This window comes from Bison bison, unplaced genomic scaffold (genome assembly GCF_000754665.1).
Source record: "Bison bison bison isolate TAMUID 2011002044 unplaced genomic scaffold, Bison_UMD1.0 scf7180017864105, whole genome shotgun sequence".
NCBI lineage: Eukaryota > Metazoa > Chordata > Mammalia > Artiodactyla > Bovidae > Bison > Bison bison.
In genome coordinates this window covers 1,826,646-1,850,741 of record NW_011494677.1, presented here as the reverse complement: position 1 = coordinate 1,850,741, position 24,096 = coordinate 1,826,646, and positions in this window count along the sequence as shown.

Sequence of the window (24,096 nt, the reverse complement as noted above, 5' to 3'; positions counted from 1 at the left end):
GAATCGCAGCACACCAGGCCTCCCTGTCCATCACCAACTCCCAGAGTTCACTCAGACTCACGTCCATCGAGTCAGTGATGCCATCCAGCCATCTCATCCTCTGCCGTCCCCTTCTCCTCCTGCCCCCAATGCCTCCCAGCATCAGGGAAAGCATCAGAAGCAGACCTTTGTTTTTTGGCCATGACTTATGAGAACTTGCCTTCCCTGGTGGCTCAGACAGTAAAGCGTCTGCCTGCAATGCAGGTGACCTGGGTTCGATTCCTGGGTTGGGAAGATCCCCTGGAGAAGGAAATGGCAACCTACTCCAGTATTCTTGCCTGGAAAATCCCATGAACAGAGGAGCCTGGTAGGTTACAGTCCATGGGGTCGCAAAGAGTTGGACAGGACTGAGCAACTTCACTTTCTTTCACTTTCTATGAGAACTTAGTGCCCTGACCAAGGGTTGAACCCAGGCCCCAGCAGTGAAAGCCCCAAGTTCTAACCGCTAGACTGCCAGAGAATTCCCCAAAGCAGACTTTTTTGTCCATACAAAAGTAACACTTCCTCTAATGTGGACAGTGCTTACTGGAATTCCAGGATGTCATTTTACTGCAGTCAAGCCCACTGACAGTTTCAGCTTAGTGAGTTCATCCCACTCAACAGTAATACATCATTCCAAGAGATCTTTGTTTGCAAGTTCCGTATGTTTTCATGGCATCTTATAGCTTTTTAAAAAGTTAAAAGAAATAGCCATTGTTGTCTGAGATGCCTTTTCACACTCGCAAAGAATGCTTCCTTTGGGTAATTTTTTATTCCACTGGCAATTTGGTAGGAAGAAGGGAAATCTAAAAAAAAAAAAAATGTGCAGATGTCTCTCCATTTTTCTAAGAAGGAAACCAAGATGGCAAATAAGAAAAAGAAGTACATGTATATATCCTAATTATCTATCATGTTGTTGTAACACTTTACAAATCATGAGGTACTTTTTGTGCATTATTTCATTTCACATACATACAAGCTAAGAAAGGTAAGAAGATACAATTATACCCATCTTATAAATAAAGAAATGGAGGCTCAGAGAATAGTCAATTTGGCTACATTCACTCAACTGGTTAGAGCACAAATCCAAGACTGGAACCTACATGCTAAGATGTTGGGATGTTCGATGCATTATTCTTTCCACCATACGTAGCTGTGCCACTATTCAACTCAACTTTAAGACATTACATTCCATTTAAATACATTAAATACACAGTCTTGAACTATGCAGTGTATTTAACAGACAGGGCATGAGCTGGAAGCTGGCAGAATGTAGATGCAAATTGCATGTTAGTGTCAAACCAGCTTGCCAGAGGGACTTCTTACCAGACCAGGCTGGTCACAAGGTACTGTCTCCTTTCCTTTAAAGTCAGTCTTGCAGAAAGGGACTTAGTGGATGTAAAAAGAGGCTTGAGCACCAGTCAGCAAAGCCAACATTACCAAGAGGTTCCGTTAAACCCACAGAAGAACAATTTAGGGGACAGGACAGATGGTGACATTGGATCCCCGGTGTCAGGCTGGCCTGTGATGGATCCCATCTTTGTTACTTGCTAACTGTGGTACCTCAGACAAGCTGCCTGATTTCTCCTGGTTTCAATTGGCTCAGCTGTAAGATGGATCACTCTTTTACTTTTCTCAAAAGTATATTGTGATGTTTAAGTAAAGGTACATATGTGAAGCATCAGGCTTTGATTCCAGACCACAGACCGTGCTCAAGAGGTGATCATTTGTAAGACATCCCTGGTGGTCCAGTGGTTAAGACTTGGAGCTTTCAATGAAGGGGACCTGGGTTTAATCCCTTGTCATGCCACATGGTGCAGCTGAAAAAGAAAACAAACAAACAAAAAAGGAAGTGACCATTCTCCTTCTTATCTCATAAGGCCAATAGAAACCAGAAGATGGGAGCCACAGAACCACAGATGCTTATTTCCCAGCTTGCTTACTGGAACACCCAATTCTTGTCCCTGCAGCCCAGTGACTGGCCTACAATGTGGGTTCTGTCCATGTCAATTGATTCAGATTGGTAGAAAGACTGTCCATCCGCCTCTGTGGCTGTCTCTCTGGAGCCATCTTGAAAATCAACAAGTAGCCCAAAGGTTCTTTATTGAAGGCAGGTAGTAGAAATAAACAGGCCAATTGCCTGTCTCTATCTCACTTGCTGCTGCTGCTGCTGCTGCTGCTGCTGCTAAGTCGCTTCAGTCGTGTCCAACTCTGTGCGATCCCATAGACCGCAGCCCACCAGGCTCCCCCATCCCCGGGATTCTCCAGGCAAGAACACTGGAGTGGGTTGCCATTTCCTTCTCCAGTGCATGAAAGTGAAAAGTGAAAGTGAAGTCACTCAGTCATGTCCACTTACAGCCTGGCAAAACAGAACTGAACCAAGAATCCCTGGTTCTCCCCAGGTACCCCCTTGAACGTGTCATGCCCCATCTATAAAAATGGAAAAACTGTCTCTTCCTCCAGAGCAGAGACAGCGTTTCTGGAAGTAGGATGTGAAATGCAACAGGTGGGCGAGGCACTAATGTAACTCACAAAGCTGGGTTCCTTTTCAGTCTCTCACAGGGTGCTCCTGGTCTCTCACCAGTTCTCATCCTGCCTTCACTGGTTCTGCCCCTTGGGTGACTTCTGGCTGGTTTGGAGAGCCCTGGAGTCTGGCAAGTGGCTCTGCAGTCTGCCAGGGGACAAAGAGCCCAAGAGCTGCACCTTCCTAATGAGTCGTTAAATAGATGGACATACAGGTCCAGGCCAGACGGAAAGCATGGAGTCCCACTGCCCGGCTGGAGGGACCGGGGTTGGCTCCTCCTCTGGCGATTCGCTGAGGAAGAGGTGGGACCCTGAGACGGCGGGGCAGGGCATGGGCGTGGGTGGGGCTTGTGGAGGCCAGAAGCAGGCACACCATGCGTGTGGAGAGGTCTCTGACCTGAATCTCCATCCCTGTCGAAGTGAGTGCCTACCCACCCCCACCTCCATTGAGGATGGGGGCAACCGAGGCAGGGAACCCAAACCAAAGAGATGCTGCATTGCAGGCGGAAGATCTCAGCTTCCTGCACCCTCACCTGGGAGAGAAACAGACAAGGGTGCCAAGCTCCTCCAGAGCCTGCCTCAAGGTAGCCAGAGCTGGAGCTTCTGGTCCTCAGAGAGTGGAGCCAGCAGCTGATGCCCAAACTTCCGGAGAACGAAAGACATGTTCTTCAGAAGCCCTGCAGGCTGTAGCTATACTCTTTTTAAAAAAGCACTTTTATAAAACAAGAAATCTCTAGTCTTTACCATTCTATTGTTTTCCTCTATTTCTTTGCATTGTTCATTTAAGAAGGCTTTCTTATCTCTCCTTGCCATTCTCTGAAACTCTGCATTCGGCTGAGTATATGTATAGCTATGACAAACCTAGACAGCGTATTAAAAAGCGAAGACATCTCTTTGCCAACAAAGGTCCCTATAGTCAAAGCTATAGTTATTCCAGTAGTCTTATATGGTTGTGAGAGTTGGACCATAAAGACTGATCACTGAAGAATTGATACCTTTGAACTGTGGGGTTGGAGAAGACTCTTGAGAGTCCCTTGGATTGCAAGGAGATCAAACCAACCAATCTTAAAGGAAATCAACCCTGAATATCCATTGGAAGCAATGATGTTGAAACTCCAATTCTTTGGCCACTTGATGCAAAGAACCGACTCATTGGAAAATACCCTGATGCTGGGAAAGATTGAAGGCTGGAGGAGAAGGGGACAACAGAGGATGAGATGGTTGGATGGCATCACTGACTCAGTGGACATGAGTTTGAGCAAGCTCTGGGAGATGGTGAAGGACAGGGAAGCCTGGCGTGCTGAAGTCCACAGTGCTGCCAAAGAGTTGGACACGACTGAGCAACTGAACAACATAAAACAAGTCTTACACTGAAGCAAAAGTTGGGAGAAGCTAAAATTCATATCACTGAAAATATTTTTTCCCTTGCCAAAGCTTGAAACAATGCCCGCCCCACGCCACATCCAGTTCCTTTAAAAGAACTCCCATGGTATAATTTTAATATGACTTATTTGGGGAAATTGGATTTCTAGGCAATCTGAAATCCAAAGCAGGTGCCTGGTCGTGGGGTAAGAAATCCCAGCGGCTCCTGCAACCCTACTCCTCACCTTCTGCACCCCCTCAGCCTTCCTCCAGGTGGGTCCAGAGCCTGATTTGAGTCTGTTTGCTACCGTCCTGCATGGGGAGCTTTGAAACCTCCTGTCACAGACTCCGGGGCACGAACACCATGCAGACATCGCTGATCAGGACACTCGGAGTCACTGGAGCCGAGCGGGGAGTCACTTACCCCTGCCTGTCAGCCGCCGCCTGGTCTGGCCAAGCCGAGGCCGCCCATCAGCAGCTGAAGATGTGATATGTCTGCCCGTGTGTCAGCCTGCGGGGAGGGTGTGTCAGGGCTCAGGCAGCTGATAAGCAGGCCATTTGTTCCTCTTAGTGGGGGAGAATGTGGTGTAACGGAACGCACGAGCCAGCAAGAAAGGTTTTCTTCAAAACCTTCTTAGCCTTCAACCCATCCATTCAGTATAATGTCAAATCCAATGAGAAGAGTCCAGGGAGGGGAAACAGTTTTAGCTGGAGACCTAAAATCCCTCCCTCCTCTCCGGAGCTGAGGCTGCCGGGGGACCACTTTCCCAGGTCCAGCCTCATTCTGCTGGGTCCTTCTGTGATCTGCCCTTGGGTCCAGGTGACTCTGTCCACTGCAGCCAACGAGGCTGGGAAGGGCAGGGGTCCCACGGTTATCCCTGCTTCTAGGCTTTCCGGTCTCTGTCTCCCTGCCACCCGACGTCTGGTATGAGAGCGTTAGGGGGTGAGCTGTGCAGGGCCCCCACGGAGCTGCTGTGTGATGGGGAGAGAAGCTGGTTCACCTTGATCCCCCAGGGGTAGGGCGGGGGAACAGTCCTAAACATCTTTGTCTCCTTTGTCATCTACATTTTATCTACAAAATCCCAGCCTCCTTCTCAGCTGATAGACAAAAAAAATTTTTTTATTTACTCAAAAAGGCACCCATTTGACAGATGGGCAGAATAGACAGCTACCCACAGGGGATGGTCACCTTGGAAGTCCAGGAATGCTCACCATCTGATGCTCCTGACCTGCCCACTATCTCCCTCCATCAAATGTCTCCTGGCTTGAAACCCACCATGAAAGACTCCTTTTGTTTGGGGCTCTGCTCAGCTAGAAATACTAAGGGCAAACAGTAATTTCCATCTTCCAGGGTGTTTGAACCTCAGAGAGAAGCAGCATAGGAGGTTTTTTTTTTTTTTTTTTTTTTTTTGAGATGCAATTGTGGTGGAAGGGGAGAAAGCAAAACAGTAAAGGCAGAGGCTTCCCCAAGGGATGCAGACGTAAGCAGAGGAGTGCCCATGAGGGTCAACCTCACCTTCGTCAGTGAGCAGCCTCCTGGGGAGCTGGGCGGGCTCTGGGGACAGGTGGGTCCTGGTCTGCTTCAGAGAAGATCCATCCTTTTCCCTACTGCAGACACAGCTCTAGGGACAGCCAGCATCAGGCAGAGAGAAATGTGACCAACCCAGTGTTTGCCAGGAGAAAACACTCATGGAGTGTTCCCGGAGGCAGGCCCGGGAAGCCACCCCCCTGGTGCCCACTGACCCCTCTCCTGGCAGGTCACATGGCCTCTGGTGCCACCTGCTTCATCGGAGCATCCGACAAAGCTCTCGGCCACCCTGGGCATTCGCTGACGTATGGCCTGAGCCATTTCCACGGCTTCCTTTCCTCTGTCTCCATATAGAATAATATGCGATTAATTGATTTTCTGTCACTCTCTTAGTACAGAAAATTAATTTCAGAGCAACCTTGTTTTCTCAGGGTATGAATCCCATACACACAGAGTAATTCAGCTGCTCCATTATTCATGAGGGGAAACAGTGATGGAGCGCTCGACGGAGGCGCCCCAAGGCCGCAAACGCATCGTCTGTGTTACCGATACAACAGTATTCCACCGGCGCCTCTAAATAATTCACACCCACCCTCAGTGGGGGCATGCGCATTGCTCAGGATGTGGCTGGGGAGGCCTAGCGGCGGGGTTTTGGAGACCGTCAGTGACAACGCACAGAGGGGAGGCACCCAGGGTCCCCTGATGCTGTCCCCACCAGGGCTGCCGGAGACGGAGGCTCGGATCTGAGCTCCCCGGTCACTCTTGATCTCAGCAAACCTCACATCTGTGCTAAGAGGGTGACAGGGGACCTCCGTGGTGGTCCAGTGGTTAAGACTCTGGGTTTCCAAAGCAAGAGGCTTGGCTTCGATCTCTGGTCAGGAAAGGTGCAGCCAAAAATATATATATATATATTAAAATAAAATAAGAGGGTGACAAACACAGGATTGGACCCCTGAGAGGAAAAAATGAAAGCAGACTCTATAAACTGAACTCCTAGCTCTGGAGCGGGCGCACAAGCCAGCCTGGGCCGTTCAGATGAAGCAAGGCAGCTTATGTCTCTGGACCTCAGGTTTTAAGGTTTCCTGTTTGTTTGGTCATGGGTTTGTTCAAAACCTAGCCGTTGGTCACATTCATCTGAGGCATTCCTTTGCTGTTCACCTGAAACCACCACAACACTGTTAATTGGCTAAATCCCATGGACGGAGGAGCCTGGAGGAGCCTGCAGTCTGTGGGGTCGCTGAGTCAGACACGACTGAGCAATTTCACTTTCACTTTTCACTTTCATGCATTGGAGAAGGAAATGGCAACCCACTCCAGTGTTCTTGCCTGGAGAATCCCAGGGACGGGGGAGCCTGGTGGGCTGCCGTCTATGGGGTCGCACAGAGTCGGACATGACTGAAGCGACTTAGCAGCAGCAGCAGTACAGAATGTTTTGGTGTTAAAGTAAATAAATAAAATGCTTAAAAAAAAAATACAGCTTCTTAGACCCAAAGTGGAGAAGGAAATGGCAACCCACTCCTGTATTCTTGCCTGGAGAGTCCCATGGACAGAGGAGCCTGGTGGGCTGCTGTCCACGGGGTCACACAGAGTTGGACACGACTGAAGCAACTTAGCAGCAGCAGCAGAAGCAGACCCAAAGTGGACCTACCAAATCAGGATCTCCTGTGAGTCTGTGTTTTAGACACAGTCTCATTCTCACAGGGGGAGCGGCACTGGATGAGACCCAAGGAAGCTTCCAGCTCTGACATTCTCGGAGGAGTCTAACAGTGAGGTGCGTCAGCTCAAGCCTGCAGAGGGAAGGCCCCCTAGGACCCTGGAAACCAAAGGAGCAAATGGGAGAAACAGAGGGACAGGAACCAAGCCTGACACGCAACAGAGCTCCTCAGCCTTGCCATTTTTCCCTTGTGTAGCTGAAGCCAGTGAAAGGAAGTGGGTCCCTGTTTCCTCCAAGAGAAAGACAGAAGCCCCATGTGCGATATCCAGGCAGTCTCGGGATGCACATGTATTCTAGGGAGGATTCCAAGAAGGCCCCAGGATTCCCACCCTCTGGGGTACTCACCCCATGCAACACCCTCCCCTCAGGTTCAGGCAGGAATGTTGAAAAACATGAGGAGGCCTTCCTAAGATTAGGCTACTAGTCAGTAGGATTTGGCTTAATCCAAAGGGGAATTATCTTTGGTGGGTCTGACATAATCAGGTAAGCCTTTGAAATAAGTTCAAGCCCCCAAAATCTCCTTTTCTTGGCAAGGATAACACTGGGATGGCAGTAGCCAGCACGGACCACTGACCTTGGTCTGGAAGAAGCCAGCTGCTATGTGCCAGAGCATCTGTGCTGAGTTTCTGTGACTAGAACCTTCAAGGGACCTCTAGCTGCTGTTAGCGACCTCCAGGCAACAGCCCACAGGAAAACAGGAACATCAGTCTTACAGCCAAAAGGAGCTGAATTCTACCAATAGCCTGGATGACTTGGAAGACTGGAGCCTCAGATGAGATCACAGCCCACTGACTGATCTTGATTTATCTTGTGAGACCCTGTGCACAGGACCCAGACACACCACACCAGGACCCCCTGGTACATAGACACTGGGAAATCATGAACGGGTGCAGTCTTAAGCCACTAACTTACAGCCGTTTAATTTGTTAGGCCAGCAACTGGAAGCTAATGTAACATGTAATTAAGTGAACACAGTAGGACACCATGCCCTTTATAGTTTACAGAGTATTTCAAGGCCACAATGTCCCCTCTCTGCATACCCAGTGATGGGTCTTCACACAGTGCCTAGAAGGTATTCACAGATCATCTTCTGTTGATACTCAAGATAGTGCCATGGAGCTGATTAGACAGTTTGGGTTTGTTTGTTTGTTTGTTAATCTCTATTTCACAAGTGGGAGAAATTGAAGCTCCAATAAACCTCTCCAAGGTCACATAAAGAGTCTGTGGCAGAAGCAGGAGTCAAGTTCAGGCCTCCTGAGTCCAAGATCAGCGAGTGTTGTCTGTTGCCAACCCAGCGCTATTCTCACCAAGAAAAGGAGGTTGCTTTAAACTTGAGTCCCAGGGCTTGAATGTCTATGAGTCTGTAGGAAAGGAAAACCAGAGTGGTCAGGGGAAGCTGAGCACCACCCTGCTGCTAGTGCCCACTCTCCTCCCATATGATGAGGGCAGGGGCGTAGCGCTGAGAGGTCAGCTTTGATGCCCACTCTGAGTCTGTAGCTGCCCCTCTGCCCACTCCACATTCCAAGGTCTTCAGCTGAACCTAGGTGTGCGGCCCGCCCTTCCTGCCCTCCCCGGACTCCAGGGGGACTGAAGCCCCAGCCCACCTGCTCATCAACAGGCTCGTCGTCTTTTGAGATTAACGGTGTTCGGTCAAATCGAAGCAACAATTGGGAAAACCAGGTTGCAGCAGTGTGCTCCTAATTGTTGGTGTTTCTGTGGAACATTAGCCGTAAGAAACCTCCAGAGAGGAACTGTAAAGGCGAAAGAGGAAAAGTGACAGGAGAGAGGGTGAGAGAGGAACCCTCCCTGGCTGCAGACTTCACGACGCAGCCGCCACTCCGTAGCATGCACCGTGTGCAGCAGCCATGCTCCAGGCCCAATAACCTCCTTCCAAACGGTAATAAATCCCCTCGGACCCCAACACACTTGTAATTTACGACTTGGCTAAAATGAACATTATTTCAAGCTAAGCGTATTCTCAGAGGTGCGGGAGAATGTGGCAGCTTTCCTGCTGACAGAGGAGTTTCTTTGTAAATGTCATGCATTCACTTTCATTACTTCCAAATAATTGCCAGAAAAGATCAGCTGCTGGACAGGGCTGCCCACTTTACATCACTATGAGTCAATTTCATCATCATCAAAGGAGCCCCTGGGAGCTGGTTCCAGCCTCAGGCGGACTCAGCCTTTAGTGGCTGGTTCCTATTGCTCATGAGGCTCAGCAGGAGAAACGGCCTCCATCAGTCTCTAGGGACAGCTCCAGGTAAGACGGAGTGCTGTCTCTAGATAGGCAAGATAATCTGTCATCACTACCTCCATCAAATATCATTCTCTTGCATCCATTGGATCATACTGTATTGACTGCCCAGGCCTGTATGTGCTGCTTGTTATTTGGGCTGATGGAAGTGTATATTTTTGTCCCTCATGGATGCTGGCCCTTCAGCCAAGAGAATGGAGGAACAGGAAGATGTCACTTGCTGGGCTTAGCCAGGATCCTTGCCCTTCTTATTCCCACAGGAATCTCTTTTGTGGAAAGCCTGCTTCTGATTCTAACACAGTCTTTGCCTCTGGAGCTCAGAGTCTGATTATTGATTGCTGTATAACAAATCTCGCCCAAACTGGGTGGCTCAATTATTTCTCATGATGCTAAGTGTTGGCTGAGCTCCGCTGGGTGGTTGTTCTCCATGGGATGTCCATTGGAGTTGCAGTGTTTTGAGGGTTGGATGGGGCTGCAAGTCTTGGTGGGCTCACTCACACATCTGGTGCCTTGAAACTGAAGGTGGGAAGACCAGGCTCCATCTGGCTAGCGGACAGCTAAGCCTTTCTCTCTGTGATCGCAAGCCCTTTTGCTCTCCACGTAGCCTTTACACATGATCCCTCTCTGTGGCTTCTGCGGGGTACTTGGGCTTCCTGCATGGTGCCTGAGGACTCACAAAAGCACAAAACTGAAAGCTTCCAGGACTAACACTGGGTCATTTTGCCACATTCCACTGGCTAGAGTGAGTCATAGGCCAGCTCAAATTAAACACAGGACGGCAATGGACACAGAGAGACATGATTCATTGGGGGCCATCTTTGAAGACCAGCTGTGAATCAGGAAGACAGAAAAGAGAACAGGAAGGCACCTCTTCATGATATCTACCCAGACAACTGCCATGCATGCTAATCTCCCTTAAGGATTGAAAAGGATAAATATAACAAGTTCCTTAGGGAGTCTCAGTTCTTTGGGATATAAGCATGAAACAGTTTTTATTTCTTCCAATCACCGCCTCAAACTGTGATAAGTTTAATCCCCTTCTCCTGTTCCTTAATGACACCCCAAGCAAATTCCACAACATTCTAGTCACGTTCACTGATGAAAACAGTCTAGTTCAGTGCGTTGGATGACATTAGGGAATTATTTTAGGTGTTTATCATGGTTTGGTGATTATAAAGAAGAATAACCTTAATTTCAAGAGATGTTTAGGGGTGAAGTGTCATGACATTGTTGTATACTTTGGAACTGATGGGTGGATAGATGGACCCGAAAGTAGGCCAACTAATTATTAACAATTAGTGAAACTAGAGGGTGATTAGAGTGATGTCCATTGTTTTAACTGTTCAACATTTCTGCATATTTTTAATTTACATAATACAAAGTTGATGAAGAAATCCAGTGCACTTGAAAACTTCAATTTTACATCCAATTTAATGTTACTCTTGGAACTTCGCTGGCAGACCAGTGGTTAGAGCTCTGAGCTCCTAATGCAGGCCACACAGATTCAGCCTCTAGTAGGAGAACCAAGATCCTGCATCCCACACAGGGCAGCCAAAAATAAATAAAGTTACTCCTCTCCCCGATCACTGGCAGAACTTGAGGGCTTAGAAACTCAAAACCTGTTGGGCTGGAGGAGGAAGAAATCCTGTGCCTTCTTATAAGAGACTGCAACTCTGTCCACTGCTGTTGTGGTTGTTTGGTTGCTTAGTTGTGTCCAACTCTCTGCGACCCCATGGACTGTAGCCTGCCAGGTTCCTCTGTTCATGAGATTTCCCAGGCAAGAATGCTGGAGTGGGTTGCCATTTCTTTCTCCAGGGGATCTTTCTAGCCCAGGGATCAAACCTGCATCTTCTGCATTGCAGGTGAATTCTCTAAGGCTGAGCAACCAGGAAAGCCCATTTCTATCCATCAGGGCTCTGAATTGCTCCTCGAGTCCACACTGATCAGAGTCACGCTTCCTTGTGGGGCACGTGCTGGGATTTCTGGAGGATCCTTCAGGTTGTCCCCTCCAGCTTCTCTGCCAGGTGAGACCCATTTCTGGCTCTCCGTCCTCCACATCATTTCCCTCGCCCAGCTCCAGACACCCAAATTTGGTCCATTTCCAAATTTCTTCCCCCTAAGTCCCTTTTGTGAGGAATATCTCTTTCAAGAATTGATGACTATGGGGGAGGGTATCAATACGACCCCTTCACAGGAAGCTCTAGGAGAAGGTTCTAGCCCAGTTGTTAGTGGTTCTCTTTAAAATGTGGCATTTATCTCCTATCTTCAGAATCACTGATTCTAAGGCAATGGGAAAAAATAATCTCCATTCTTTACAGAAGTATAAATATGGCTCATGTATCTGACCTTAGAAAACCTGGCTTGCAGACTCAACTCAACTGCCAACTTGCTGTGTGACCTTGGTCTATCACTTAACTTCTCTGGTCCTTAGGGATGGTTGGTAAGCACTTACCAACTGGTCCAGTAGGTTTCCCAAATGAGTATTACAGACTCCCGGGGCTCCCAAGAAGTGAGCAGTACTTGAGAAGCACCGCAGATATTGACATGAACCTGACCAAAAAGTTAGCTTGGCCAGGGAATCAGTTCTTCACTCCAATCTATTTCTTACATTAGAGTTCCAGGTTGAAAAAAAAAAAAAAAGAGTTCTGCTGCAAAAAGAATTTTTTTTTTTTTTTGCAAGCTGTTCATCAGTCTAGCATTCGCATGCAACTGCCACTGAAAAGACCAACCTCTGAGGAATCTCTGACGGGAGATGCACTGTCAGGGCCATTTAACAAACCCCTAATTCTCTCCCGAAGAACCGGACGAGAAAACGGTTCTCAGATTGCGAGCAAAGAGAGGAACCTTTTGAAATGTCATGTCCAGGAGAGAATCACTCCCTGCTTTGCTCTGCAGTGTGTGTGTGTGTGTGTGTGTGTGTGTGTGTGTGCACGCACACACGCAAGTGCGTGGACCTCCCCGTCAGTCTGCCTATTGTTGTGAGCAGGATTAAACTTAAAACTGCACAGATGTCTGAGGCAGGGTAATCAATCACTTCATCACTGCCACTGCAGATAAAGAGAGCGGTGAGACAGGAGGAAAGATGCAGGAGCTTGTCAGAGACGGCGATAAACTCACTGCCATGAGTCAGCTCAGAGTGTCAAGCCCCATGCCCTTCCTGTGGTACCCGGGGGCTTGTGGGAGCAGGAACTGGAGAGTGAGGGGAGACCCCAACAACAATTGAAACTTAAACCCGAAGAAACCCAGAGCTGTCATCAAACATCTGAGAAAGACTGGCGGGGAAAGGTACTCCAGAAGATTTGGGGTTAAAAGAAGACTTCATTCTGCACACAGAGGACCCCAAGAAATCTCTTTGCATCTAACTCCTCAGCCAACCAACCAACCATCCGGCAAACCCCAGGATGTCCCCTTATCACTGGGGTGGCAGGGCCCGAGGATCTGGGAGGTCCCCTCTGTCACTGGGGCAGGCCACACCTCTGTGCTCCCAGAGGGCCCCCAGGGCAGGGGAGCTGCAGTCTGTCAGCTCTTGAGTGGCATCCGTGGAGTCCCATGTTTCCTTGTCCCGTATCCTCTGCATAAATGCAATTTCCCCAAATGTCAGGAGGAGAGCATTACAGATAACACATTGTGTGTGTCTTTGACCTGGTAAGTGCTGAAATCACAGATCTCATTATTCTGACATGATAGAATTTTCTCTTTCTCTCTCCCGGTGCAAGCTGGCTGACTGCTGTTGTTTTCTAGACTGCAGGCTTCAATGCCAAATGCGCAAAACCACCAGAGGAAAACAGGCCTCACCTCATCTCTTTCTTACCTTAAACTGAATGCCAGGTCTCCTTGTGTGAAAAGAATTTTATCTTAAGGGCAGTTCAACAGAGGACATTGATGAACAAATATTGGTCAGAGCTTTACTGGGAGGCTGAAGAGTGAATAGTATTGACCTTGAGAGCAGAGTCACCCTGTATGACTCTCGACACCCCACACGCAGTCTGAGGGGTGGGGTTAAGGCCATAGCCCTGAACTCTCAGGAGCAAGCCTGGAGTTGAATTCCAGTTCCTCCACTTTTTATCTGTGTGCTATGCTAGGGTTGTCAATCCTCTTTAGTTTTCATCCACAAAAATAAAGGATGCCATAGGATGGATATGAGGAATAAAGAGAGACTGACTCCCTATAAGGTGTCTGGCAAACAATTGGTGCTGAAAAAATATTTCTTATGGTCAAAGCTGACCATAAGGAGGGATGTAGTCAGTGCGTCATCATTCAATCAGCAAACAAAGACTCATTGACCGAGTGCCCTAATCTGGAAGCCAAGAGACACAGGCTCACTAAATACTTGTTAAATGAATGAACTGCTTCTCATCCATTGCTAGGTGACTTTGGACCAGTTTCCCAATCTCTCTTACTCTCTTACAGCCTTTAAAATGAAGGGCTGGGTGGGATCACGTTGAGACAGCCTTCCAGTTTTGACACTGCATTAGTTGAGTGGACTGTGTGGGGGCATAAAGGGATTCAGACAGAGTTTTAGCTCTCCCAAGCCTGAACGTCTAGTTAATGAGATGATCAGATGGGTCTGCACACACGTAGCTGACAACTGAGGCAGTGCGTGAGGATTGCAGGTAAGGGGTGCGACAGGTGCTCGGAAGAGAAATGAGGGTTGGTGGTCAGAGGCAGTAAGGCCAGGCCTGTACCTCGGAGGAAAGATGAGCTCCTTCTGGGCAAGGTGTGCCCAAATGCACTGTGCAAGCTGGAATGCATACATTCCTTGGAATTTCAGTTAAATTCAAATCAAAGCAGGATATGTCAAACCCCGCTGTTGAAAAGAAAACCGTGTGGCAAGCTTCCCCCACCTGGCCCGGGCATCCTCACAGGGCCCCTTCAAGTCGAGCACCTCACCAGGATGGCACCTGCAATGCTGGCAGGATCCTGCATCTGCCAACCTCCTTTCCTGCGTCCCCATCACCTCCCTACAGAGTCTTTCTGGGTCCCTCCCCGTGTCTGTGCCTTTCCCTCCCAGCAGCCCCTCCAGGCTTCCGGATAGAGCAGGAGGCAGCCAGCAGCACTGGGCAGTCTTTCCTCTCCAGTCTTACCCCTGCTTGGATTACAAATGCCCTACCTTCCCCATCCAGCTAGTCCTATCTTCTCCTTTCTGCCATAGAGACAAACCAAGAAAAATATGGACACTGAGTTTTTCTGATGATAAAAATTAGGCTGTTTTGCATTCGTTGTAAACTTTGGAAGACACAGACAAGTGTAAAGAGGTTACTAATAGCCAGTGTTAAATACAGATGGCAGATAGACAGATATTCAAAGCCGGATATATGGTTTTATATCTTGTTTGTTTGTTTTCACTTAAGATCCCATGGTGAGAATTTCCCCCATGACCTGAGAAGATTATTTGAAAGCATGGTTGTTAGTGACTGCATAATATTTCATTGAATGAATTTAGCCATAAGTTATCTAACTGCTCCCCTATTATTGGACACTAAGGTTATTTCTGGTTCGGGGCTATTATGAATAATGTTGATTTCCTGGTGGTTCAGATGTTAAAGAGACCGCCTGCAATGCAGGAGATCCAGGTTCAATCCCTGGATCAGGAAGATCCCCTGCAGAAGGGAATGGCAATCCACTCCAGTATTCTTGCCTGGAAAAATCCCATGGACAGAAGAGCCTGGTGGGCCACGGTCTATGGGATCGCAAAGAGTAAGACATGACTGAGTGACTAACACACACACATCAATAGCCCTGCAGTGAACCTCCTGCATGTTAATCTTGTCCTAGAATTATTTTCTAAGGTTAAATTCCTATATATTGAGTTTCTTGGTCAAAGTGTATGTGTGACTTAAGGGTATTGATGTGCATTGCATTTCTCTCTTTCTGAATGCTCTATAGTTCCTGGATGAGCTAATATGACATTGCTAATTATTACAGTCTCTGAGCACCTCTAAGACAAGAACCAATTATCCTCCAGGGCACCTTGAGTAAAGGTCAACAGATGAGTGTTGAGTGGACAAATTAGGACCACCAAAATCTCAGGTGTCTTCTCCCCACCAGAGGAGTACTCCACAGGGCTCACTTTGATATCCATTCCAGGAAGTTGAGCTGCTCAAGTACCAAAAAGTCCTCATTATCACTTGGTCTTGCCTACAAAGTGATCCCGCACCATAACTTTTAGGTCCTGGTGATTTCATCTCAGGCTAAAGAAAAGCTTTCTGACAGTCCAAGTTCCCCTCAAATAAATAAATGGGCTTCCCTGAAAGGTGATGAGCGAGGAGCATGTGACAGGGATGCTGCTAAAGGGATTCAACATGAGATGAAATTTAAGGAGCATCCAATCCTGAGATCCAGGGGTTCCTTTCACTGTTGCCAGTTCTCCTCCCTCCGAGGTGCTTTCGTCTACACCAAGGGCTCTGGATGGAGGCTGTCGACTGGATGACAGAGTCCCTAAGCAGCTCAACCCATGATAGAAGTCGGTTGAGGGCTAAATCAGTGGCGTTTGCAAACTGAAGGTGCCTATTAAATCTCCCTTCACAGTATCAGTTACACGATGGCCGTGTAAATCTTTTACAACAGCTCGAGTATTTCATTTCAGCTGCAACTCTGCTGCAGGAGTGAGCGATGTGCCCCCCTGACATGTTAAATCCTCCCCCCAACAGGAAGCCTCAGTCCACAGAGGACCAGAGGGCATGGCGTGGAGGGCAGACAGCAGACCTTTCCCAGCTGCAGGGGTCCCCCAGGTGGGTCAACAACACGGTTTGAGGATCCACAGCATAGTTTCATGAGCCCAGACTAACTAAAGTCAAATGAAGGGATATTACCAATTCATTTTTTTTTTTAATCATTGACTGATATAGGAGAAATTCAGTATAACTGCTTGGAAGTATCAGTAACCATAGGCTAGTTAATGACTCACTTGTCTCAGAATTCCTGGGAGCCTGCTCCAAGGCAGGAGTCCATAGTATGCAGCATGTTACTCTCAGGTAAGTGGGTGTTTGGCATATGTATTGGGGTTCCTCTTATTTTTTATAAAAATAAAATCTCTTTCAGTTTATTTAAACTCAGGTTTATTTGTACCATCTGGAATCTACAAGTGAAGATAGATTTGAAAGCCCTCATTGGAAAAGACCCTGGTGATGGGAAAGATTGAAGGCAAAAGGAGAAGGGGACTATAGAGGATCAGATGGTTGGATGGCATCACTGACTCAATGGATGAGTTTGCGCAAACTCCAAGAGGCAGTTGAGGACAGAGGAGCCTGGACTGCTGCAGTCCATGTGGTTGCAAAGAGTTGGACGCTACTTAGCAACTGAACCACCACAGCAAAGTGGGTGTTTGGCATGTGTATTGGGGTTCCTCTTCTAAAAAGCTTGCTCTCTTTTTTTTTCTAAAAAAAAAAAACCCCTCAGTTTATTTAAACTCAGGTTTATTTGCACTGTCTGCAATCTATAAGTGAAGATGGACTTGGAAGCTCTCCTCTCTGAATTGTCATAGCTCTGAACGGAGGTCAGAGTTAATTCTCTAAGTCCTTGAAGCAAGTGAGCTGTAAGGTTTCCCCACAGTTTCTAGACATGGCAGGGAGGATGAGGACCATATCCTCTGTCTTTCCAGCCCGCTAGAGATTTATCTAGAAAGAGAGGCAGAGAAGGATGCTATTAAAGTGGTACCCTTATCCCCAGCAAACAGAGAGATGATCAAAAGCACAAAGATGCTGCCGCCATCCCTAATCCCAAGAGCTGGCAGGGGAATGGTTCGGGGAGTGGGGAGCTTTGGGGGCAGAACTTTGCTTGTGTAAATTCATAACAACCTCGGTCATTCACCCCCGGGAAAGGTGAGGACAAAACACATCTCAAGCTTGGACCATTTCCAGTGATTCTGAAGGCTCTTTTGTTTCAACATCTCATTGCTTGGTCCCACCCCCCACTCACACCATAGAAATGAGTGATGTCTTCTGGACAGCAGTTTTGCTGCCATTTCCTCAAAGTCCAAGCCCCCGGGGACTCCCCACCTTCCTGCCAAACCACTCAGCCATCTTCAGATCCACACCAGGCCCTTCCCAGAGTAAGATTCTTTTCCCCGTCGTTCCCACCTTTCATTCCACCCCAGCCCACCCCACGCAAGCACCCACCGCGCGCTCATTAATGAGTGTGTTTAATCACGTTTATGAAGTCTCTTTATTATCAATAACCCTAATCACTCTTAATTGCTGCATCATTAGTTCGGCCATGCTGAACTGCAGCAGTTAGGCGGAGCAGTAAGTGACAGCGCCAGAAAAATGACTCGCTGCCTGAAAGACTGGGAGGAAGGAATCTGACAGGAGACGAGGAAAGGGAGGAGAGAGGAGAGCGTGGAACGTGCGAGGCAGCCTGCTGCTGGGCACACGGAGTGGGGGGAAGACGCCGTTAAGAGGTTCGGCCAGGTGTAAAGATGCCGGTGAGCCAATTTTGCATATTTCTAAACTTTGGGGAGCTCGACATCAGCAGCGTGAGGGAGCTTTCTGCTTGACAAAAGTTGCTGTTATGTTAATATCTAGCACCTGCCACCCTTGGGGATCTCCGAGCCCTCCACAAGCCCCGTCGTGTTCCAAGCCAAATGCTGGGAGGACGCGCCGTGAAGGATGTACCCTGTCATCGGGAAAGCAGCGAGGGGCGGCCCACCACAGGTCTTCGTTGAGACATTCACTCTCCTGCCTTTACCTGTTTCTTGAAGGCTCTGCACAGCCAAGGGGACCACGGTGATGCCTCAGGTCAGACAGAGGTGGCCAGAGGCACGTTCCTTGCGTTGCATTAGCCTCCCTGGGGAGCCCAGAGACTGAAGCCCCGTCCACAGGCGACCTTCACTCTCCATGCTGTCTTAAATCTCTAATGTTTTCTCAGCCTCATTTCCCATCCCATAAAGCAGATCGAATGATACCCATGGCCAGCCAAATTCAGATGGATGCTTGGAGTAAATGAGCTTACATTGAGGGAAGGGCTGTGAGAAACACTTGGGGTATTGCAGAGCGGGGGAACTAGAGGAATTCTAGCTCTCTGCTGGTGGAAATCTCTGTTTTATGGGCCTCTCCATCCTTGTAGTTGTCCCTCTGCTGCTCGCTTCAGACTTGCCAGGTATGAAAATCTCCATAATTAGATTTCACCGCGCAGGAAGTTTGAATCCTGGAGACACAAAACTCTTCTGCCCTCCGATCTCTAGAATTTTCTTCTGCACTCCATCCCTTGCCAGAATGCAAAACCAGCCTTTCTACCTCTTAAGTGCTCATTGTTTGTGTTCACTGATTACCTCTAACCACTTAAGTGTTCATTGGAAAGATGTTTATCAATATGCACGGTGTGGGGACGGGCCTGGTGACCCAGTGTTAAAGAGTCTGGCTTGCAATGCAGGGGACCTGGGTTTGATCCCTGGTCCGGGAACTAAGATCCCACATGCCTCAGAGAAAGTAAGTCCGCTGGCCACAATTACTGAGCCCACAGGATACAACTAGAGAGACCATGTGCCCCACTGAAAGATCCCACATGCTGTAATGAAGGTCCCACATGCCACAACATGCCATAAGACCCATCACAACCAATTATATGAATAAATAAATATTTTAAAACACATATTGTGTAACAAGTACTGGGGACGCAATGGAGGATCAACAGGAAAGTTGTCTTGAAGGAGCTAACGGTTTAGTCATGAATCTGAGTCACTCTGCTCTAACTGTGTCCCAACCCTGCACACCGTTTGAGAGCTACACACTCCATAGAGTGATGCTGTCTGTACTAAATAGACTAGCAGCGTCTCACTCTTCTCCCCATCACAGGGACCCCACCAAAGCCCCTCAGGGGGCAAACCTTCCCTGGAAAATCCCAGGTGCATGCAGGCTCAGCTCTGCTCCAGATGAGAATGTTCTAGAAGCTTCAATCTCAGCAAGAGAGGTCTGGAGATCTTGAACCATGGGCTCACCAAACTGCTCCCCTGCCCTGCCCCCCGCCCAGCTTAACCCTCACATCCACATGGCTGTGCCTCTTTCATGGATGCTAAATCACACGTTGTCTGGCCACTGCCCACCCACTTTCCAAATGGCTGACTCTGTGCTTTATTCCAGCTCCTGGTGGGGCCTCTGCTCCAGGCCTGACAGCCCACCCATAGCATGAGTTTCTTCCCTTCAAGTGGGCCTCTAAGCCCTGACTTAGGGTATCACATATCTGTGACCTCCCATATCACAAACTTACCCACCCCCCAAAAAAGATTTGTTAAAGAACGCATGGGTCAGACTTCCCTGGTGGTCCCATGGTTGAGAATCTGCCTTGCAATGCAGGGGACACGGGTTCAATCCCTGTTCAGGAAACTAAGATCCCACATGCCACGGGGCCCCTATGCCCGCTCTCCACAACTACAGAGTCTGTGCACAGCAACGAAAGACCCTGCATAAGGCAACGAAGATCCTGAGTACAGCAAATGAGACCTGACACAGCCAAATAAATAAATAAACATTAAAAATGAAAAGAAGAATGCATGGGTGCTTTTGTTGCCCGGGACCCAGCCTCAGTGCTGGCAGATAAACTACCTAAATGCTCATGCCCTTGGCTGATGCTGTTCAGGCCCCAGGTAAGTTTTTGTTCATCTCTCGTTCTCCATCTGTGTCCAGATGCCACAAAGATCTGTGGGTTGTGCCACCGCTGATGTCAGGGACTGACAGTGCTGTAGGTCGTAGAGATGATCACAGAGTCAGAAGGCTTGTGCTGGGAGTGAGAATTAACCAATTCCAGTCTTTCTCTCAAAGAGCATAAATGTGCCACACGCTTACCTAATGCAGTATTGTTTCCCAGGAAACGTAAGTGTACATTTTCTTGCTTCTTTTCATGTTCTAACTCATCATGGTATTTACAAGACCTGCGTGTAGCATTTGAGAAACATTTTGCGGTATTAAGCAATTTATATTACTTTACATTTATAGTGTGCACGCATGCTAAGTCGCTTCAGTCATGTCTCACTCTTTTCAACAGTAGCCCACCAGGCTCCTCTGTCCATGGGATTCTCCAGGCAAGAATACTGGAGTGGGCTGCTCTGACCTCCTCTAGGGGAACTTCTGGACCCAGGAATCAAACCCACATCTCTTATAATAGCCTTCTGCATTGGCAGGTGGGTTCTTTACCACTAATGCCACCTGAGCAGCCTTACATTTATAGATCTTTATCTGAATTTAAGGGCTTCCCTGGTGGCTCAGACAGTAGAGAATCTTTCTGCAATGCAAGAAATGTGGGTTCAATCCCTGGGTCGGGAAGATCCCTCGGAGAAGGGAATGCCTATTGGGCTACAGTCCATGATGTGGCAAAGAGTTGGACACAACTGAGAGACTAAGCACGCATATGCACATCTAAATTTAAAAGGACAAAGCATGTTACCAACCTTTCCATTTCTGAGTTGATCTAGCATTGTTTTAAAAGACAGTGAAAATTAAGGTGTAAGTGATAGCCATATATATGATAAAAGTGATGTACTCTCTAATATTTTCTGATTTACCTGTGTTACCCATTTCGATGTTTGAACAGGACAGGTAAAATTTCATGTTCATTTCTAAATCTCTGCGGGTTTGTTTTTTTTTTTCACAATTTGTTGTTGTGGGCCATTTTTAAAGTCTTTATTGCATTTATTACAATATTCCTTCTGCTCCACGTTTGGTCTTTTGGCTGTGAGGGATGTGGAATCCTAGCCACCTAACAAGGGATTAAACCTTCAACTCCTGCATTAGAAGGCAAAGTCTTAACCACTAGACCACCAGGGAAGTCCCTGTCCATATCGTTTTAAGACTGAAATTAATTATTCCAGCTGCTATTGCCTCAGAAAAATTTCTCCAAATTAAAATTAATAAAAGACTACATAAAAACTACAATGACTTGAGAACGTTTGTCTGTTTGGGTGTTGTCCATACAACACAACTATGTGGATCACAACAAATGGGAATCCTTAAAGAGATGGGAATGCCAGACCACCTCACCTGTCTCCTGAGAAATCTGTATGCAGGTCAACAGGCAGCAGTTAGAACCAGACATGGAACAACTGACTGCTTCAAAATTGGGAAAGGAGTATGACAAGGCTGCATATTGTCACCCTACTTATTTAACTTACACGCAGCATGCATGCTGCTGCTGCTGCTAAGTCGCGTCAGTCGTGTCCGACTCTGTGTGACTCCATAGACAGCAGCCCACCAGGCTCCCCCGTCCCTGGCATTCTCCAGGCAAGAACACTGGAGTGGGTTGCCATTTCCTTCTCCAATGCATGAAAGTGAAAAGTGAAAGTGAAGTCGCCCAGTCGTGTCCGACTCTTCGCGACCCCATGGACTGCAGCCCACCAGGCTCCTCCGTCCATGGGATTTTCCAGGCAAGAGTGCTGGAGTGGGGTGACATTGTGCTGGGCTGGACGAATCACAAATTGGAATCAAGATTGCTGGGAGAAATATCAACAACCTCAGATGTGCAGATAATACCATTCTAAGGGCAGAAAGCAAAGAAGAACTAAAGAGCCTCTTGATGAAGGTGAAACAGGAGAGTGAAAACCTGGCTTAAAACTCAACATTCAGAAAACTAAGATCATGGCATCTGGTCCCATCACTTTATGGCAAATAGAAGGGGGAAAAGTGAAAGATTTTCTCTTCTTGGGCTCCAAAATCACTGTGGACGGTGACTGCTGCCAAGAAATTAAAAGACACTTGCTCTTTGGAAGGAAAGCTATGACAAGCCTAGATAGCGTATTAAAAGCAGAGACATCACTTTACCGACAAAGGTCCATACAGTCAAAGCTATGGTTTTTCCAATAGTCATGTACGATGTGTAAGTTGGATCATAAAGAAGACTGAATACAAAAAAACTGATGCTTTTGAATTGTGGTGCTGGAGAAGACTCTTGAGAGTCGCTTGGACTGTAAGGGAGATCAAATCAGTCAATCCTAAAGGAAATCAACCTGGAATATTCTTTGGAAGGACTAATACTGAAGCTGAAGCGCCAATACTTCAGCTGCCTGATGTGAAGAACTAACTCTCTTGAAAAGACCCTGATGCTGGGAAAGATTGAAGCCCAAGGAAAAGAGGGCAGCAGAGGATGAAACTGTTAGACAGCATCACAGATTCAAAGGACATGATTTTGAGCAAAATCCAGGAGATAGTAACAGACAGGAAAGCCTGGCGTGCTGCAGTCCACGGGATCAGAAAGAGCTGACACGACTTAGTGACTGATCAACAACAACACAACACAAATTGTGTGACAATCTCAATTATAATGATACGATTAGTGATGTCACTGAAATATGGACAAGAAAAACAAAATTTCTGGAATACACATACAACTATCATGATGAAATGTCTGTTTTTTAAAAAATCACTTAGAAACCATGGGCCCATCAGCAGAGCACAGAAACATGCATGATAACCATTAAGTTCAGTCACCTTTGCTTTTTGCCAAACTATAACCAAATAAAATTGCAGTTTTACCCATGTTTGAAGTTATATGTATCAAGGTAGAAGGATATGATATTTTAACTGCTCACTTGTTTCATTTGCACCTTTTGTGTGTCGAGCTATGTCACCTTCTATTTGGACTCATGCCCTCAGCCCTGAACATGTTAAATTCAGGCTGGCTCCTCCTTGATGTAATTCATCAAGGTTTGAATCAGTTGTATGTATTTTAAAAATTCCTAACTGGTAGTTTAAATATGTATCAGTTGACATTGCATTCAGATCCTGGCAAACTTGTAAGATTATGTCCATAGAATAAATACATAGATGTGTAATTGCTAGGTCAAAGGGAATGCCTATTTACAATTTCATACACATGGATAATCTGTCTTTCCAGATGGTTGCAACAAGCAGTGTATACCCTCGCCAACAGCATATGTTTCTGTACACTTTCAGAACATAGATGTCCCCATTGTTTCTAAGAGGTGAAAAGTAGGAGCTCACAGATTTAATACGAATTTCTTTTCATTAGTGAAAGATCGTACACTCACTGAAAATTTGTATTTCTTTTTCTGTAAACCATCAATTAGCATCACCTTGTTGCTATTTACCTTTTCCTTATTGATGTGTAGGGGTTCTTTATATATTGTGATTGCTAAATCTTTACCTAGCACACAGAATGTATTTTTCCAGTTTGTTGACTATCTATTAACTGTGTTAATGATGTCTTTCAATGTGGAAACACATAAAATTATTGTGTAATCAAATCTGTCAATGTTTTAAAGGTTTCCAGCCTTGATGTAATTAAAAAAAAATTATTGAAGGGTAATTGCTTTACAGAATTTTGCTGTTTTCTGTCAAACCTCAACATGAATCAGCCATAGGTATACATACATCCCTCCCTTTTGAACCTCCCTCCCATCTCCCTCCCCATCCCACCCCTCTAGGTTGATACAGAGCCCCTGTTTGAGTTTCCTGAGACATACAGCAAATTCCCATTGACTATGTATTTTAATACAATAATGTAAGTTTCCATGTTACTCTCTCCATACATCTCACCCTCTCCTCCCCTCAACCTTGTTTCCTATATTTTATAAGAGCATTTAAATACAAATCCTTCTGGAATTAACTTTGATCAGTTAATGACTTTATCAATTTTTGTGCCAATACAATATCATTTAACTAGTATAACTTCATAGTATATTTGATAGCAAAGCAAACCCAGTCACTATTCTTCTCTTTTCCAAAATTTATGAGTTATTTTTCTGTATTCACT